Here is an 18,884-nt window from a genome sequence, read left to right as displayed (position 1 = left end):
GGATGTTACAATTAACCTTACAGAAATAAAAAAAGATTATAAAGGAATACTATGAACAATTGTATGACAATAAGGTATACAACTTAGATAAAATGCATAGTCTTAGAAAGACACAAACTATTGAAAAGACACAAAGAAGAAACAAAAACTCCAAATAAATCTAAGTAAAGAGATTGAATTAGTAATCAAAACTACCGATGAAGAAAAGCCCAGACACAGATGGCTTCTTTGATGAATTCTATCAAATAATTAAAGAAGAATTAATGTCAGTTCTTCACAAACTCTTTCAAAATATAGAAGAAGAGGTAACACTTTTCAACTCATTCTATGAGGCCCGTATTACCCTGATACCAAAACTAGACAAAAAAATCACAAGAAAAGAAAACTACAGATTGATATCTCTTATGATTATGGACACAAAAATCCTCAACAAGATACGAGCAAACCAAATCCAGCAACATATAAAAAGGATCATATACCATGGCCAAGTAGGATTTATCCCAGGAATGCACAGTTGTTTTAACATCTGAAAATCAATTTATGAAATAGAGTATATCAATAGAATGAAAAACAAAAACATAATTATCTCAATAGACACAGAAAAAGGATTTAACAAAATCCAACACCCTTTCATGATAAAAAAAAAAAAAAAAAACTCTCAACAAACTAGAAATAGAAAGGAACTTCCTCAACCTAACAAAGGGCATCTGTGAAAAACCCACAAGAACATGAGAATAGCGAAACGCTAGAAGCTTTCCCTCTAAGATCAGGAATGGACAAGGGTGTCCCCTCTCGCCACTTCTATTCAACATTGTACTGGAGGTTCTAGCCATTGGTAAGAAAAAGAAATAAAAGGCACTGGAAAGATTGGAAAGGAAGAAGTAAACTATATTTACAGATGACATGATCTTGTATTATATATAGAAATCCTAAGGAATCTGCAAAAAAACTATTTAAATTAATAGATGATTTCAACAAAGTTGTAGGATATGAAATCAATATAAAAATTGTATTGTAATACACTTGTAATGAACAGTCTGAAATAAAATTAAGAAAATAATTCCATTTACAATATCATCAAAAGAATAAAACACTTAGAATAAATTAAACAAAAGTGGTGCCAGACTTGTACATTGAAAACTTACAAGATATGTTGAAAGAAATTAAAGAAGATTGAAACAAATGGAAAGACATCCTATGTTCATGGATCAAAATACTTAATATTGTTAAGATGGCAATACTCTCCAAAATGATCTATAGATTCAAAGCAATCCCGATAAGAAGCCCTGCTGGATTCTTTGTATTGATAGAAATTGACAAGCTGATCCTAAAATTCATATGGAAATTCCAGGGACCCAGAATGGCCAAATCAAACTTAAAAAAGAACAAAGTTGGAGGACTCACACTTCCCACCAATTTCAGAAGTTTATACAAAGCTACAGTAATTAAAATAATGTGTTGGGACTTACCTGGTGGCGCAGTGGTTAAGAATCCGCCTGCCAATGCAGGGGACATGGGTTCAAGCCCTGGTCCACGAAGATCCCACATGCTGCAGCGCAGCTAAGCCCACGCACCACAACTACTGAAGCCCACGTGCCTAGAGCAGGTGCTTCACAACAAAAGAAGCCACCACAATGAGAAGCCTGCCCACTGCAACAAAGAGTAGCCCCCGCTCGCTGCAACTAGAGAAAGCCCACGTGCAGCAACCAAGACCCAACACAGCCAATAAAAAAAAAAAAAAAATTTATATTAAAAAATAATGTGCTGATAGCATAAGGATAGACATATAGATCAATGGAACAGAACTGAGAATCCAGAAATAAACTCATACTCAAGGCCAGTTGATTTTTGACAAGAGTGCCAAATTCATTCAATGTGGAAAGAACAGTCTTTTCAACAAGTGGTTCTAGGACAACTGGATTTCCATATGTCGAAGAACGAAGTTGGAATTCATTCTCACACTCATACAGAATTAAACTCAAATTGGATCAAAGACTTACACATAACAGCTAAAATTATAACACTGAGAAGGAAACATAGGTGTAAATCTTTGAGACCTTGGATTATGCAATAGTTGCTTAGATGTGACACTAATTGCACAAACAACAAAAGAAAAAATAGATAAACTGGAATTCATCAAAATTAAAAAATTTGTGTTACAAATAACACCATCAAGAAAGTAAAAAGCCTACAGAATGCCAGAAAATATTTGCAAATCATATGTCTAATAAGAGACTTGTATCCAGAATATATAAACATCTCTTACAAATCAATAATAAAAGACAAATAAACCAATTCAAAAATGGGCAAAAGGTCTGAATAGACATTTTTCCAAGGAAGATATACAAATGGGCAATGAGCACATAAAAAGATGCTCAACATCATTATTCATTAGGGGAATGCAGATAAAAAACACAATGAGATCCCACTCCACACCTACTAGGATGGCTAGAATCAAAAAGTCAGACAAATGTTGATGAGGACGTGGAGAAACTGGTACTCTCACACATTGCTGGTGGGAACGTAACATGGTGCAGCTGCTTTGGAAAATGGTAAGTTCCTCAAAATGTTAAATATGGAGTTGTCATACAACCCAGCCCTTCCACTACTAGGCATACACCCAAGAGAAATGAAAACACACGTCCACACAAAAACTTGTACATGAATATTCATAGCCACATTATTTACAATAGCCCAAAGTGGAAGCAACCCGTGTGCATCAACTGGTGAATGGATAAATAAATAAACAAAATGTGGTATAGCCATGCAATGGAATGTTATTCAGCCATAAGAAGGAATGAAGTAATGAGACATACTACAACATCATTGAACCTTGAAAACATTATGCCACGTGAAAGAAGCCAGACACAATAGGCCACATAGTGAATGATTCCATTTATATGACATGTCCAGAATAGGCAAATCCATAGAGACAGAAAGTAGATTAGTGTTTGCCTAGGGCTGGGGAGGGGGTTCAGGGTTTCTTTCAGGGGCGCTGAAAATGTTCTAAGATTGTGGTGATGGCTGCACAACTCTTTGAATATACTAAAACCCATGGAATTGTGCATTTTAAAATGGGTGAGCTATATGGTGTATGCATGCATTACGTCTCAATAAAGCTGTTGTATACATGAAAAAGAACCTTGGTAAGTCAGAAATGTACCACAATATCATACTCAAGTATTAAAACAAAGGCCACAAGATGAGATCAGGGTAGTTTATGTGATAAACTGCAGAAATTCTAGTACGTCTTAGTAGATTCCATAGTCACCAGGTATCAACAGATATGCTACCATTTAAAAGTAAACAGGTTACCGAGGAACAAAGAAATACTCTGTAGAAACAAGCACTATACTCAGATCTTAGTAAACTCTAACTGGAGTGTCCTTGTTCTAGGTACCAAAGTTTAAAAGAGGAAAGTGGAGCTGAGAGTAGCATACATGTTTGAAGTTTCAAGCTTACTACACACCTACCCCAATAATTTGACCTAGATCTTAATCTTGAAGTCAGCTATCCTGGCCCTATGCCAGGACTTTACAGCCCAATCAGGAGTCCCCTGGTACCTAGATATATGTAGGTGACAAGATGGAGATATAGACCCGCCAGCCAGCTGGACTTATTCCTTTAGAGATAGAGATTTAATTGAAGCTCTCACCAAATATTCAGACTTTTACACAGCAATCATCAAGGTCTTAGAGCTCCCAAGGCCATGCTGACTCTCAGCTGGAATCTTTCTCCCTTCCTGAGGATGAATTCATTGCCCAGCCCTCATGCCCACCTCCCAGCCATCCTTCATGCTATTATTGAGATTCCTTAGTTGGACCAGACTCTGGCTCACATCTCTTCCCTTTTAACCTTGAGGGACCTTGTGTTTTGCTCTGATGTGACCTGATGAGCCCAGAACTGCTGTCCTGTCCCTGAGTGGAGACAGGCACCCACATATGGCAGCCCTATATCTTGAGTGTTCTGGAGTAGTCTTCAACTCTGCCCATTGGTTATCTATGATCCAATACATTTTTCTCATCTAGTCGAATGTAGTTAATATTTTGATTCCAAAGGTATATTACATTTAACCACATGCAAACATTTGTGATTAGAAAAAGAAATCACCCATAATTTTACCTTGTTCATGTGCATACACATTTTTACATAAGTACAACCACGGTAAAGAGACAATTTTGTACCATATGGTTTTACTTATCAAATCATAGGAATTTCACGATCCTGTTTTTTACTTAGAGTCACTGTCATGCTGGAGGAGCAGACAGAAGCCCTAGGCTCCATTATTTGCAACAATAACAGCAGTTGTTAACATTTATAAATACAGCCCCTTACCACGTCCCAGACATTGCTCTAGGCACTTTGCAAACTTAATCTTCACAATAACTCTATAAGGCAGGTACTATTATAGCCCCCATTTTACAGATGAAGAAACTGAGACACTGAGAGGTTAGATGCTTTGTCCAAAGTCATATACTAGTAACCCAGGCTGCCTGGTGCCAGAGTTTGTGCTCATAACTCATCCAGTGAGTCTCAAACTTTAGTGAGAATCAGAATGCCATGGAGGGCCTCTTAAAACACAGAATGCTGGGCCCCGCTCCCAGAATTTCTAATCGAGTAGGTCTGGGGTAGAGTCCAAGATTCTGCATTTCTCGCAAGTTCCCAAGGGATGCTGATCCTGCTGGTGCGAGGATCACATTTGAGAACCACTGCCTCCCGACAGCAGCACGCAGCTTAGAGATACCTGAATCCCCAAACCAGTTCTTACGGTGGTCAGGGAGGGGGCATCACTTGTCATCTGCCTCCTCTTCTCCTTCCCTCATCCTTCCCTCTGCAGGACACCCACTGAGGAGCAACACATCACAAGGGGGTTGCCTGAAGAGAGGGCTTATTCATGCCAGTCTCAGACTCAATTAGCTAAATGCAATCCCATCCATTAAAAAGACTGATAAATCGGCCCCTGGCTGTCAGGCTGCCCCGGCCACTGCTGAATTAATGCCTGTGCTGTCACTTGTCTGGTGCCTGCAGCCAATTGATCTCACAGGTTAATAAGATTAACTCAAGATCAACTCAGCCAGACTGCCTGAAGCCTCTCATGTCCCCCCCAAACTGGGGAGGCTCAGGCTTGTCCTTGGTGCAAGAAAGCTCTGCTCCCCTCCAAAGAGAGCAGCTTTCCAGAAGAGGAAGGGCCATCTTGTGTTGCATCCACTAAGTCAAATTTCACTTTGTGATTTGCAGGATTGAGATGGGCTCATCTGGGAATTGATTGGTAGGTGTGGGGAACAAACTGGTTTAGCATTAATGAGGAGGAAGAGATTTGTCCATTCGATCACAAAACAAATCACTTGAAATTTTGGGCAGCTGTGTCACCAGGGAAAGGGGGTGGGACCTGGGGCTGGACAGAGCTGGCTCTGAGCCTACCTCATCACCACCTAGCTGTGTCTCCTCTCTGAACCCAGGATTCCTCACTAATAAAATGCACCCATAATATTTCCACCCTGTCTGTATTCCAAAGCCATGAAAGGATCCTAGGAGACAAAGTCTGGAGCAATGTTTTGGATCCTGGGAAGTACCTAAACTAAAGGCTGGCCCATCAGTGGCCCTCAAAGGTCACTGCCTGAGGAGACGAATCAGGAATAGAGATCAGAGCTCAGAATGATAGAGCAGCCAGGCATCTGAGTTCAAAAGTGAGGTTTTCCTCTTTGAAACCGCCCCCTAATATCTGCCTATGGCCTTGCCCTTCACGAAGGTCACCTGCAAGGCAGTCCTCTTATAGCAGACACTGTGATGTGCTGCCCAGATCTCACCTCAGGGACAAACAACTTAGTCTCCTAAGTGTCAGCAGAGCTGCCATAGGTAGCATTGCACTGCCAGCCCTCTTTGGGGATCGCTTGTCAAATGTCTCACCTTCATCCCAAGTCAGGCCAACTCTGAGGGGCCGGCTCAGAGACAGAACCTCCCGCTTAGATTGACCGAGTGAGGCTGTTGTCAGGACTGCGGTGCAGTTTACTTTATCCCCTCTGCACGATCCTGCTTCCTTACCCACTTTCCACAGCTGTCGATCACAAGATCCTCCCTACTAAACTTCCTGCATGCTCATCTCCCTCTCAGAGTCCACTTTCTGGGACACCCAACCTCGCTTGGCAGAGAGAGCACCCTGCATTTTGAAAGGTGCGTAGAGGCGTGCTCCTACCGGCCCTGAAGGAGACTAGCTTTCCCTCTCCCTTTTCCTGTTAATGATGTCTAGGCAATCTCTCTCTTCAAAAAAAAATTGTCAAATTTAGTTTCTTTCTCTTATGCCTTTCTTTCCCCCCTTTTTACGAAAGCAAAACGTGTTTGTCACAGTGAAAAATCAGAACATACAAACAAACTGAAAGAGGAAAAGAATACACATCATCCTACACACTGCTGTTACCTTGGGTGTATCTTTCCTGAAATTTTCCTATGCCAAACAAATTAAGGGATCATACTGTAAATATTGCTTTGTGGTTTGTTTGCTTAAACTCTCTCTCTCACTCCCACAATAAATCTTTTCTGCCAGCCTCATTCAGCTACCCTGTGAGACTGGGGAGGTGAAGACCCAGAAGCCTGTGGGCAGCCAGAGACCCAAGTCCAGCCCCTCACATAATAGAGATGTGGAAACTGGGGCCCAGAAAGAGGAAAGGTGTCTTCTCAGGTCTCACATTGCGTTAGTGTGACAGGGGCTCCTCCCCACCACCCAAGGCCATCCATATCACTTCCTGAGCCTGTTTTCCAGATGTCTGAGTTGCCCAACCAGGTTCAAACCAGGAGAGGAGCAGGAAACAGGATTTGCATAAAAGAAAGGCAAGAAAACAAGGACAGCATATCAGTGTTTGTGCCCGGGTCTGGGCCACTTTGCAGGCTTCAGAGCCCAGCCCTCAATCAGGAGGCCAAGGTTCTGCTCAGTACTCTGCAGCCCTGCCTCCCATCTTTTCCCAGCATGATGGCCAGAAGAGTCATTCTCAAAGTCAAGGGATAAGGAGATGGATTCTTAGATATGACACCAAAAGCACAAGCAACAGAAGAAAAAAATAAGATAAATTGGGCTTCATTAAAATTAAAAATTTTTGTGCTTCAAAGAAAGTGAAAAGACAACTCACAAAACTTGAGAAAATATTTGCCAATCATCTACCTAAGGAACTTGTATCTAGAATATATAAAGAACTCTTACAACTCAATAATAAAATGACAGATAGTACTGTAATGCAAAAATGGGTAGACATTTCTCCAAAGAACATATACAAATGGCCAGTAAGCACATGAAAAGATGCTTGACATCTTTAGTCATCAGAGAAATGCAAACCGAAACCACAATGAGATCCCACTTCACACTCACTAAGATGGCTAGAATCAGATAATCACAAGTGTTGGCAAGGATGTGGAGGAGTTGGCCCCAAATACACTGCTGGTGGGAATGTAAAACTGTGTAGCCACTATGGAAAACAGGCTGCAGTTTCTCAAATGATTAAACATAGAGTTACTACATGACCCAGCCATTCCATTTGTAGTCATCACCCGAGAAAATTGAAAACATATGTTCACACAAAATCTTGTACATGAATGCTTGTAGCAATACTATGCATAATAGCCAAAAGGTGGAAACAAACCAAATGTCCATCAACGGATGAATGGATAAACACAATGTGGTATATCCACACAATGGAACATTATTTGGCAATAAAAAGGAATGAAGCTCTGGTACATGCTATAACATGGATGAACCCTGTCAACATTATGCTAAGTGAAATAAGCTAGTCACAAAAGGTCACACATTGTATGATTCCATTCATATGACATGTCCAGACTAGGCAAATCCAAGAGACAGAAACTAGATTAGTGACTACCAGTGGTCGGGGGTGGGTGTTGGTGGAAGTGGGAAGTGATTGCTAATGGGTAAAGGGTTGCAAACGTTCTGGAATTAGACAGTGGTAATGGTTGCACATATATGGGAATATACTAAGAACCATTGAATTGTATGCTTTAAATGGGTGAATTGCAAAAAGATACATGTACCCCAGTGTTCACAATAGCCAAGACGTGGAAGTAACTTAAATGTCCATTGACAGATGAATGGATAAAGAAGATGTGGTATATATACATACAATGGAATATTAGCCATAAAAAAGAATGAAATAATACCATTTGCAGCAACATGGATGAACGTAGATAGAGATGATCATACTAAGTGAAGTAAGTCAGACAGAGAAAGACAAATGTCATATGATACCACTTATATGTGCAATCTAAAAAATGATACAAATGAACTTATTTACAAAACAGAAATAGACTCACGGACATAGAAAACAGACTTATGGTTACCAAAGGGGAAAGGGTGGGGGAGGGATAAATTAGGAGTTTGGAATTAACAGATACAAACTACTATGTGTAAAATAGATAAACAACAAAGACCTACTGTATAGCACAGGGAACTATATTCAATGCCTTGTAATAAACTATAATGGAAAAGAATATATATATATATATATATATATATATGTATATATATATGTATATATATAACTGAATCACTTTGCTGTATACTTGAAACTAACACAACATTGTAAATCAACTATACTTCAATTTAAATAAATAAACAAGTACATAAATAAATAAATGAGTGAATTATATGGCATGTGAATTATATCTCAATAAACCTGTTACTAAAGAAAAATGTACATTATATTCTATTGTTCCTCAGCACACCCTCCCATTGCTTCTCATCCCATTAGATGAAAATGCAAAGTCCTTACCATGATCTGGTCTCTGGCCCCCTCTCTGGCCTCATTGCTTACCACTCTCCTTGCTTGCTCTTTTTTGGTCACTGCTGCCTTCTTGCTGCTTCTCAAACATGCCATGCCCATTCCCCCTTCAAGGCCTTGGCACTGGCTGCTCCCTTGCCTGGAACACTCTTCTACCAGATAGTCGGATGGTTTGCTTCCTTCTTTCATTTGGGTCTTTGCTCAAATATCACCTCCTCAGGTAGACCTTCTCTGATCCTGCAATCCTATGGTACCCAGATCCTAGTCTCCCTGGCCACATCTCTGCTTGCTTTCCTTCATACTGCTTCCACCATTTGAAACTTTTCTGGTTTATTGATTTCATTGTTTCCTGTCTATTTGCCTTTCACTGGATGGTAAACTCCCTGAGGCCAGGGACTTTGTCTGTCTTGGTCACCAGCCTATCCACAGTGCCTGGCACATAGTAGGTGCTGGGTAAATGCATGTTGAATGAATAAACGAGTGACTCTCACTCCAGCCAACTGTCCTTGCAAATATCTTCTCCTGATGCTGAGGGGGACTGAGTGTGAGTGTGTAGAGGATCAGTGCAGCCCTGCCTCACTGCTAACATGCTACCTTGGAACTGCTACTGCTGCTGTAACTTTTTTTTTTTTTTTGCCGCACAGCGCAGCTAGTGGGATCTTAGTTCCCAGACCAGGGATCGAACCCGCACTCTCGACAGTGGAAGCACGTAGTCCTAACCACTGGACCGCCACGGAATTCCCTGTGATTCTTTAATTTAGCTTTCGATGGCGCTTACCACCTGCTGTCAGCTGCTACCCAATCCTAGTCCCAGCACCTGGCAGCAGTCCTGGCTGCTGTGGACTGTGGTTGCCTGGTGACCTCTGTCTTTTCCATTGGTTGGGAGCTCCTTGAAGAGATGTACCGTGGGCGTCATTCCTGGAACATCACCTGTACCTTAGAACTATCTGGGGAACTTAAAAATACTAATCCCTGGGCTCCACCCTCAGGGATTTTGATTTACTTGGTCTGGAGTAAGTCTCCAACATGGACTGTTTTAAAAAACTCTCCAGGGCTTCCCTGGTGGCGCAGTGGTTGAGAATCTGCCTGCCAATGCAGGGGACACGGGTTCGAGCCCTGGTCTGGGAAGATCCCACATGCCACGGAGCAACTGGGCCCGTGAGCCACAATTACTGAGCCTGCGCGTCTGGAGCCTGTGCTCTGCAACAAGAGAGGCCGCGATGGTGAGAGGCCCGCACACCGCGATGAAGAGTGGTCCCCACTTGCCGCAACTAGAGAAAGCCCTCGCACAGAAACGAAGACTCAACACAGTCATAAATAAATAAAAGAACGTGAATTTCTTTAAAAAAAAAAAAAAAAAACTCTCCAGATGATTCACTTTTTTTTAACCCTTTATTCAGTTCCTATTGTATGTCAGGCATTAGGTAAGCCCCGTACATATATTATCTCTAATTCCTACAACAAGCTTTCATTCAAAAAGTGAGATTGAGAGGCTCTGTAAATCACCCAGCCAGTAAAGAGTAGCCCTACACTTAAATTCAGGTCTCTCTGACAGTTAACGTTCCAACCCAGCTTGCAGAAATAGATATGATTTCTTAATCATATATATCCCCAGTGATTCCAGTGGGCAGTGGCTTTGCTAACACTGAGCTGAATGTAAATAGTGCTTGGGGCTGCTGAGGCAGTTGACAGAGTCATAATGCAGTTTTCTGGGGGGGTTCTTCTAGCCCTGGAAGCAGTGAGGGATGAGAACTCTGTGGTTCTTAATCCCAGCTCTGTGACTTCCCAGCTGTGTGACCATGGGCATGTCACTAGCCCTCTGAGAGCTTCCATTTTACCTTTTATAAAATGGGAAAAATAGCATCTACCTTACAGTGAGTATTAAATGGGAATGGGGATGTCTAATTTCTGGCAAATTTTATTCCCCTACTCAAAACTGCACAAGACCTGGTGTGTGAGTGTGTGCGTGCGCACGTGTGTGTGTGTGTGTGCGCGCCTGCATGTGAGGGCCCTCACTGGGTCTCCGGAGTGCAGATGGACCCCCTTTGTGCTCCCTGCTGAGCACTGACTGTGGTGTGCTGGGGTGAGGGTGTGCCCGCTTGGTCCTGGGTTGGTGATCCTCCAGGCAGGCTCTGAAGGCTTTGTCTTGGGCTGGGTGAGGGGCTCTTTCTTAGGCCCTTGTTATTCAGCCGGGCCCCAGCCCATGCTGACAGCTACATAACACCAAGCAAACCAGCATACAACAGGCTGGTGATAATCTCACAACAGTAGCCTATTCAAGGCCAGAAAGAAAAGAGGGCAAAGGGCCTCAGCACTATTCATTTAATACTAACTGGCAATTTCAAAAGCAGCAACAGATTTTGCTATGTATTAAGAAAAGCCTTGGTGCACAATGACTCAGCTTAGCGGGATGGAGCCTGCTTTTTCTAGTGGGCCCAGGACACCTCACAGCAGCCTCCTAACCTCCTCCACTGCCAAGGTTCACAGTGCATTGCCCAGCTTTGTAGGGAAGGAAGCAGAAAACTTGACCGAGGCTGGGCTCTCTGATTGGCCTCCTTTCCTGACCCTTGGAGTCTCAGGTGCTCCCACCCCTCTCCTTGTTGGCTTGAGACCCTCAACCTCTCTTCTTCCCATCCCAAAGGCCAGTGTTTCCTGAGTGTGAGGAGCCCTTTGGAATATCTGAAAGGGAGAGGGAATCAAGAAGCGAGAGCAGGGCCCCTCTGAGGAGGGACCGATTTGCCATTCCTTCTGTGCAGGGCCCTCTGGCTCCCCCCGCCCCCCGCTGCCCAGCATCTTGCCTGGGGCTCCCTGTATTGGTACCCAACTTACTGCAATGTTTCCCCCCAACACGTCTTTGGACTCCTTGAAGGCAAAAAGCAAATGTAATATGGCTATGCTCTTCTCAGGGCCTGACACAGAGTAGGTGCTCCATAAATTATTTTTAACTGAATGAATGAGTGAATGAATGAATGAGGGCATAAGATAATACCTGGTTTCATGTTTCAGCTGATTAGTCCCTTGACTTTGCAGCAGAGGCCACAAGCAGTGACTAAGATTCCAATCCCAGCTCTGCACTTACTGTGTGACTTTTGACAAGTCACTCCACAAACCTAAGACTCAGTCTCCTTATTTGCAAAACTGAGGTAATAATAATGCCTGGCAGGGTTGTTGTGAGGATTGAATGTGAGAGTGTCAAGGAATTAGCTCAGTGCCCAGCACATAGTTAGGACCCAATCAAGAGTAGCTACTGTGATTTTTCTTCAGTTCTCCTGCCTTCCCCTTATTCCAGGAAGTTGTGGCGTTCCTCTGGCAGCAGAGTGGAGGGCTCGCTTGCACATGCAGTGCTGGACCTCTGGTCAGGACATCCTCTTCCCGGGTAGCTTCCTTTCCCACGTATCCTTTATGACCTCAGCCTGCATCACCACAGGCGGGTCCCCCAGAGCGGCCCCCAGTCCCCCTGCACAAGCCTACCCAGGTGGGATGGCTTGATCCTCAACTGGCCCTCCTCCTCCTCTTCTAGGCAGAACCAGGGGATGAGGAGATGAGCTCACAAATTGTTTTCCACTCTTCTGAAAACTCTCAGTCCCAAAACATTGCACATAACCTCCTCGGCCAAGTTACTTTCCTAATCCCAGTTGCCATAACAATGTGACTTAATGAAGGAGCAATTTTTTTCTTAAAATAATTTGACCCGTTTCCATATCAACTGAGATTTATTTTGGTTGCACGCTCAGCAAGGGCTTGGTAGCCAGCACCTGGCAGCACCTTCTGCATCCTGGAAGGGACCTGGATTTCCAGGGGGGGCAGTTGAGAAGTGGCATGGGGATGGCGGTGGTCACTTGTGCTGAGGAGGCCAGGCTCTCAGTGAAGAGAGCAAAAATCAGAGGGTGGGCACCTCAGAAGTTCCTCCTTGGGGGGTTTCCCTGGTGGCGCAGTGGTTGAGAATCTGCCTGCCAATGCAGGGACATGGGTTCGAGCCCTGGTCTGGGAAGATCCCACATGCCACGGAGCAACTAAGCCCGTGCGCCACAACTACAGAGCCTGTGCTCTAGAGCCCGTGAGCCACAACTACTGAGCCCATGTGCCACAACTACGGAAGCCCACGCGCCTACAGCCCATGCTCCACAACGACAGAAGTCACTGCAATGAGAAGCCCGCGCACTGCAACGAAGAGTAGCCCCTGCTCTCTGCAACTAGAGAAAGCCCGTGCACTGCAACAAACACCCGACACAGCCAAAAATAAATAAATAAAATAAATAAATTAAAAAAAAAAAAAGAAGTTCCTCCTTGGGGTTTTCGGGGTAGGAGGATGGAGGGAGCAAGCCTATTCAGCGTCCTGTCCAAAGTCTAAGGCCTATAGAGACAAATTCCCTGTTGTTGGGCCTCCCTCATGGGACCATAGGCTAGGAAGGAGCCCCAGGACTGGGCCTCTGCCTTGGGCAGCTTGCAGGAGTGGGTGACAGGGGCAGGCAGGGCTGCACAATGTGCCTGGTACATGATCCTATCTGTGCCTAAGCTGGCTGTATGTGGCTAGATTTCTTCAGCAATATACTCATTCAACACACATTACTAAGTACCCGCTAGGTGCCTGGCACTGTGCAAGGAACCTGGGGACACAACAAGACACAGCCCTGCCCTCAGGGAGCTCCCATCTGGTGAGGAGCTAGGTCACTCTCAGAGGCTGCCCCTAGGTCTGTGCTTCTCAAACTCTTCATGCATATGAATCCCATGAAGATGCCGTTAAAATGAAGGTTTGAATCAGTAGGTGGGAAGGGGGTGTGTGCCGAGGTGCTGTGTTCCTAACTAGGTCCCAGGTGCCGCTATTGCTGCTGGTCCTCATATCACACTCTGATTAAGAAGAAGTTGGTAGAGAAAAGACACCTGGGCCAGAGGGACGCATTTCGCCCCTCTGTTCCTGCATCCTCCAGGGGATGTTCAGTCCTGTGAGTTTCAGCGGCATCTCCCACTGGGGTGAGATGACTTTCTCACTGAGTGGAAATTCTGCTTTGCACTCTGAGGGGCAAATCTAACTTCTCTAAATCTGTGGGGTTTTTAATAAACAAGAAAAACAAATGGGACAACCTCAACCTTCTCAGTCGAGATCCTGTTTGAATGCACACTTTGGAGCAATGTGTTGTAGGGGAACCGGCATCAGTCAGGCGTCAGATCCCAGCTCTGTCTCTTCCTAAGCCCCATGGCCTTGGGCAAGTCTCTCCACCTCTCCATGCCTCATTTGCCTCATCTACAAAATGAGGATCATAAGCATACCTGGCTTATCCTCATGGGGATGTTTTAAAGATGAAATGAATTAATATTTGCAAAGTACCAGACACAAAGTAGGTGCCAAAAAAATAGTTCATTCATTCAACAAATACATTGGGTCCTTCCTGTGTACTGGGCACACAGGCATTGGGGGATACAGCGATGACCAGAATGGGCACAGTCCCTGTCCTCTTGGACTTTGCTTTGAAGCAAAGGATGGTTTGAGGAGACCGTCCTTATGGCTAAGGTCAGGATGTGCCAGGGTGTCCGGAGGGACGCTAGGGAGCTCTTCAGGGAGTTGTATGCCTTGTGGAAAGACAGTCCATTGGCTGTCTTTGGCTTTGAGGTTGGAGTGCATTAACGGATGGGCAAGTGCCGAACAAAGGGCACCCGCTACTGTGGCCGCCAGCAGAGCTCAGCAATGCGCCATGGTGTGCAAGTTCCCACCCACTTTGAGGAATCAAGAGGACCTGTTAGTCTGACCTCCTAAATCCATCTTGAATCCCTTCCTTCCTCTACTCACTGGCACCTCCCCAAATCAAAGCCCTATTACTTGTCACCTAAACAGTGGCAAGAACCTCCTGCCTGCCCTGCCTGCCTGGGATCTTGCCCTCCAGGGGGCCACCAGAGTCATCTTCTAGTCGCACAAGTCAGATCACCTCCTGTCTCTGCCTCAAAACGTCTGGGATAAAATGCCAGTTCCTCAACCCGGCTGGCAAGGCCTCCTCCACCCCTCTCCACTACACACGTGCCACTTCCTTTAGAAGTGCCATGCTCCGGCATTCCTTGGTGCTGACACGCCTCTTTCCCCCACCCCTGCTCTCTTTTCCACCCAGTAGAAGTCTATCCATCCTCCTAGAATCTCTGTTAAGTTTTCCCAACTTCTCTTGACCACATTTGTGGCTCCTTCTCCAAGGCCCTGTCTGTTGGTACACAACGAGTCTGCAATGTCTAGGTCGGTGGGTCCAAGTCCCACCCTAGGTAGTGAGCGGAAGAGAGCAGAGACAGCCCTGTGAGCAAGAGCCATAACACCATCCAGCATTGCAACCCCAGCATCCATCTTTTCTGGGTCTAGTGTTCATGAACGCGAACGCTGACATGACAGGGCCCCTGCTGAGGAGAGCAGCAGGCTTGAATGGGGTCTGAGGTGAACTGGGGAGGGGGGACCCACGCCCACCCACAAGGGGGCAGCACTTAGTTCTAGCTGATGGGTCCATTGTGGTCAGATCTTACAATTTTTTAAAAAGTGAATTGGTCCCTAGGGTCTCCAGAACCTTTTTTTTTTTTCCCTTAGATTCCATGAAGAACCTAGGGGCGGGACAGGAGTAAAGATGCAAACCTACTAGAGAATGGACTTGAGGACACAGAGAGGGGGAAGGGTAAGCTGGGACGAAGTGAGAGAGTGGCATGGACATATATACACTACCAAACGTAAAATAGATAGCTAGTGGGAAGCAGCCGCATAGCACAGGGAGATCAGCTCGGTGCTTTGTGACCACCTAGAGGGGTGGGATAGGGAGGGTGGGAGGAAGACGCAAGAGGGAGGAGATAAGGGGACATATGTATATGTATAGCTGATTCACTTTGTTATACAGCAGAAACTAACACACCACTGTAAAGCAATTATACTCCAGTAAAGATGTTAAAATAAAAAGTGAATTGGCAACTAACTTAAATTATTTTTTAAAACTATGTACAACAACAACAACAAGCTGGTCTTCAGCCACATTCGGTCTGTCAGCCTATCATTTTGCAAACTCAGAACCTGTTATTTTTTTGTGGAATGAATGAATGAATGAATGAACAAATCAATTTTTCTGGATTTTAAAGTTTGGGGAGAGTTTGTGCCTAATCAGTTTGGTTGCTATTTGGTTTGCTTTTCTGGTCTTAGGACATAAATGTCAAAATCAAAAGTCAAGTTTGTACATTTGTCGCTTTCAAAATGAAGCCCAACCTCCTTTTACTTGGCAGCTCTAACAGTATCATTTCCTGGACAGACTGCAGGCCTTGTGAGCAGGGCTCTAACCTCAATTGTGGTGACATCCCCTCTTTGAGATGTGGGTCGCCCCAGAAGGAAGGGAGGGACACAGAGGCCACAGAACCTGTTTCTGCTGTGGTGGGTTTGCTTAGTTTGGGAACCTCTTAAAAACAAACTGCAGAGGATGGCAACGGCTCAGCTCTCTCCAACTTTCCCCCAGCTTAGCCCCAAATGGGAGAGGTTGGAGGAGATACTGAGGACCCTGAATTATAGGCACCAAGGACTCAAATTCCTTTTAGGCCCTGCCTCACTGTCCCTGGGACTCCTACAACTGGCTGTGGACTGCAGAGTGGGACTTGCTCAGAGGCCTGCGCAGGGTTGGAGGGTAGCCACTTGCACTTTCCCCATGGCTGGGAGAACAGACTTTGAGCTTCCCCTCTTCCTCCATTTAGGACCAAGGCACTCAATCCCCCAGCTGCCAGAGATGTTGGCTGATGGCTCACAGTTGAGTCCCTATCCAAGGTAATGCTCCTTCCCTGGGGGGAGGGCAGCCTACGTCCAAAAACTAGCCAATAGATGGGGGGCAAGGGTGGTGGGGGGAGAAAGGCACAGCCGCCAGCCTCAGTTGGGACCCTCTGAAGGGACCATCCCAGCTCAGAGCTCCTCATCGAATCAGCTAAGGTCTCCAGTGTGACTGTGTTTTGCAGTTCAACTCCTGCCTTTGACCAATCCTGCTTCCCTTACTTCTTCACAGGTGCTGTTCTAGAAGCCAGTCCCATAAACCTGAACACAAATCTCTGTCTCAGAATCTGTTTCCCAGAGAAGCCAGCCTGTGACAGCCCCTTGCCTTGGCCTCTTTTCTCCCACTGACCTTTTTCCACTGATGACTGCAATTATTCCAAATGCTTCCATGACCATCTTGAAGGATGACCCCCCTCAAATCTTTCCTGTTGCCATGGCCACTCTCCCAGTCTGCCCACTTGAATTACCCAGAGCTGGGTGGACAACTTCACCTGGATGTCCATTTTTTTAGTCCCAAATTTAATATGTTTAAAACAAAACCCTCTCCCACTACCCCGATCAAACTTTCCTCCTGACTTCTCTATTTCTGTTAATGCTACCACCATCTCTGGAATCCCAGGCTGGAAACCTCAGCATCATCTTGTGCAGTCTCCTGCTTAGAAACCTTTAGCATCCTCTTGGTGCCTACAGAGCACAAGCCCGTGCTGCCTCTTCTGGCATCCAGGCCTTCCCTGTTGACCCCAATCAGCCTGATTTCCTGCCAACTCTAGAACCCAGGAGTTCTTAACACATTTATGGCTTGGACCGTTTTGGGAGTCTGATGACACCTATGGACCCCTTCTTGGAATGTTTCTATAAGCATAAAATAAGATACATAGGATTACAAGGGAAGCCAATCATATTTAAAGACGGTTATAAATATACATGTTTTAAAATTTGTGATATAGTAATAGACATTTCATTATTAGCACATTGAGTAACATGATCTAGTGGCAGGTCCAGTAACTACCACACTTTTGAAGTAGCCATGAGTGTAATGTTATTTCAAGATACCTGCAGCAACGGTAATGAGATAGAAAAATCTCTGCAGTTCTAACTGGAGACAAAGTCGCAGGTAGTGCTAATATGACTTCAGTGTGCTGCTGCATTCATAAGGGAAGGAAAGGCGAAATTTCAATTAGAGGTTAGTGAAGACAAAGTTGTAATTTGTTTTCCCATCCAAGTACATGGACTCCTGGTCAGGCACCTCTGTGCTCTGGGAGTCGATGCTGTAGCTCATGTTGGAGATTCATCACACTTCCCTGAACAAATTTCACGGAGCCCATCCTGCTTGATGCTGGGAAACTAGCACTTGGGCCGTGGGTCGAGTTGGCCTCACTCCCCATGTGAACTCTCTGGCACAGGCTGGCCAGGGCTTGGGGCCCTGAGCAGAGTGGTTCACTGCCTGCCAGGGGTACACACTCCATTTGGGCAGCTCCTGGGGGATGTCTTCCCTGGCTTTTCTCCCCTGAGGTCCCAGGCCGGGCCTGAGTGATTTTACATGTCTCCACTGGCCCAGCCAAGATTACCCAGGCACTAGGATCATGGGGTAGCTCACGGCCATCAGGCCAACACACAGTTGTGGAGCATCTAGTTAAAAAAGTCACCTTCAAGGTGCCATTCAGAACGGTGGAGAGGCTACCACTCTGCTGGGGCCCTTCTCCTGAGCCTCAGTGGCTGGGACTCACCCGGTTCTTAGGCTTACAATGTGCCCCCTATCCTTTTCTTGCTGTCAGATGCTACTTGTCCTGCAATGCACAGGACAGTCCTATACAATGAATTGTCTTAACCAAAATGACAATCATGCCCTCAGTGGGAAACACTGAGTAGGCACTCTATAAATGTCTGCTTAGTGCCCCCGTGGTCCTCATCAGCCTGGGGCACCAGCATCTGAGGCATGGCCAGTCAATGGGCATTTCTCTTGACTCCTCCCATCCCCCTCACACCTGAAATCCCTGTGACTTTTACAGCTAGAGCTGGGATTGGGTAGCAGATATGTAGGATGGTGAGAGGGCTTTCCCTACTGTGGTCACCACAGCTGTCAGTTCCAAATTGAAGCTTTCTCAGGCCTGGATCTTTGCTGGATCAAGAGGAGCTGGGCTTGACGGCTGTCACTAGGCAGAGAAAAGCTGGCAGGCAGCTGCTTTCAGTTTCTTCCAAGTGCCTGGTGGCCTGGGACCCCTGCGGCTCTGCCCCTGGGAAGGAAGGCCTGTCCTAGGCCATCTCTGCCTTGGAACTTGACCTAGGGAGTGGGCACTCTCACCCAGGTCAGGAGAAGGTGCCAACTCCTACTGTGCTCTTGT

At 45.3% G+C, this 18,884-nt stretch overlaps 1 protein-coding gene across 1 annotated transcript in view; it reads right to left on the bottom strand.

The window, feature by feature from the left end:
• Nucleotides 1-18,884, bottom strand: part of NHSL2 (NHS like 2) — a 270,748-nt gene that overhangs the window by 33,067 nt on the left and 218,797 nt on the right. The gene's annotated exons all lie outside the window — the stretch shown is intronic.

This window comes from Balaenoptera ricei, chromosome X (genome assembly GCF_028023285.1).
Source record: "Balaenoptera ricei isolate mBalRic1 chromosome X, mBalRic1.hap2, whole genome shotgun sequence".
In the NCBI taxonomy this organism is placed as follows: Eukaryota; Metazoa; Chordata; class Mammalia; order Artiodactyla; family Balaenopteridae; genus Balaenoptera; species Balaenoptera ricei.
The sequence above is the reverse complement of the archived record's forward strand: the minus strand, read 5'-3'. Positions and strand labels throughout refer to the sequence as shown.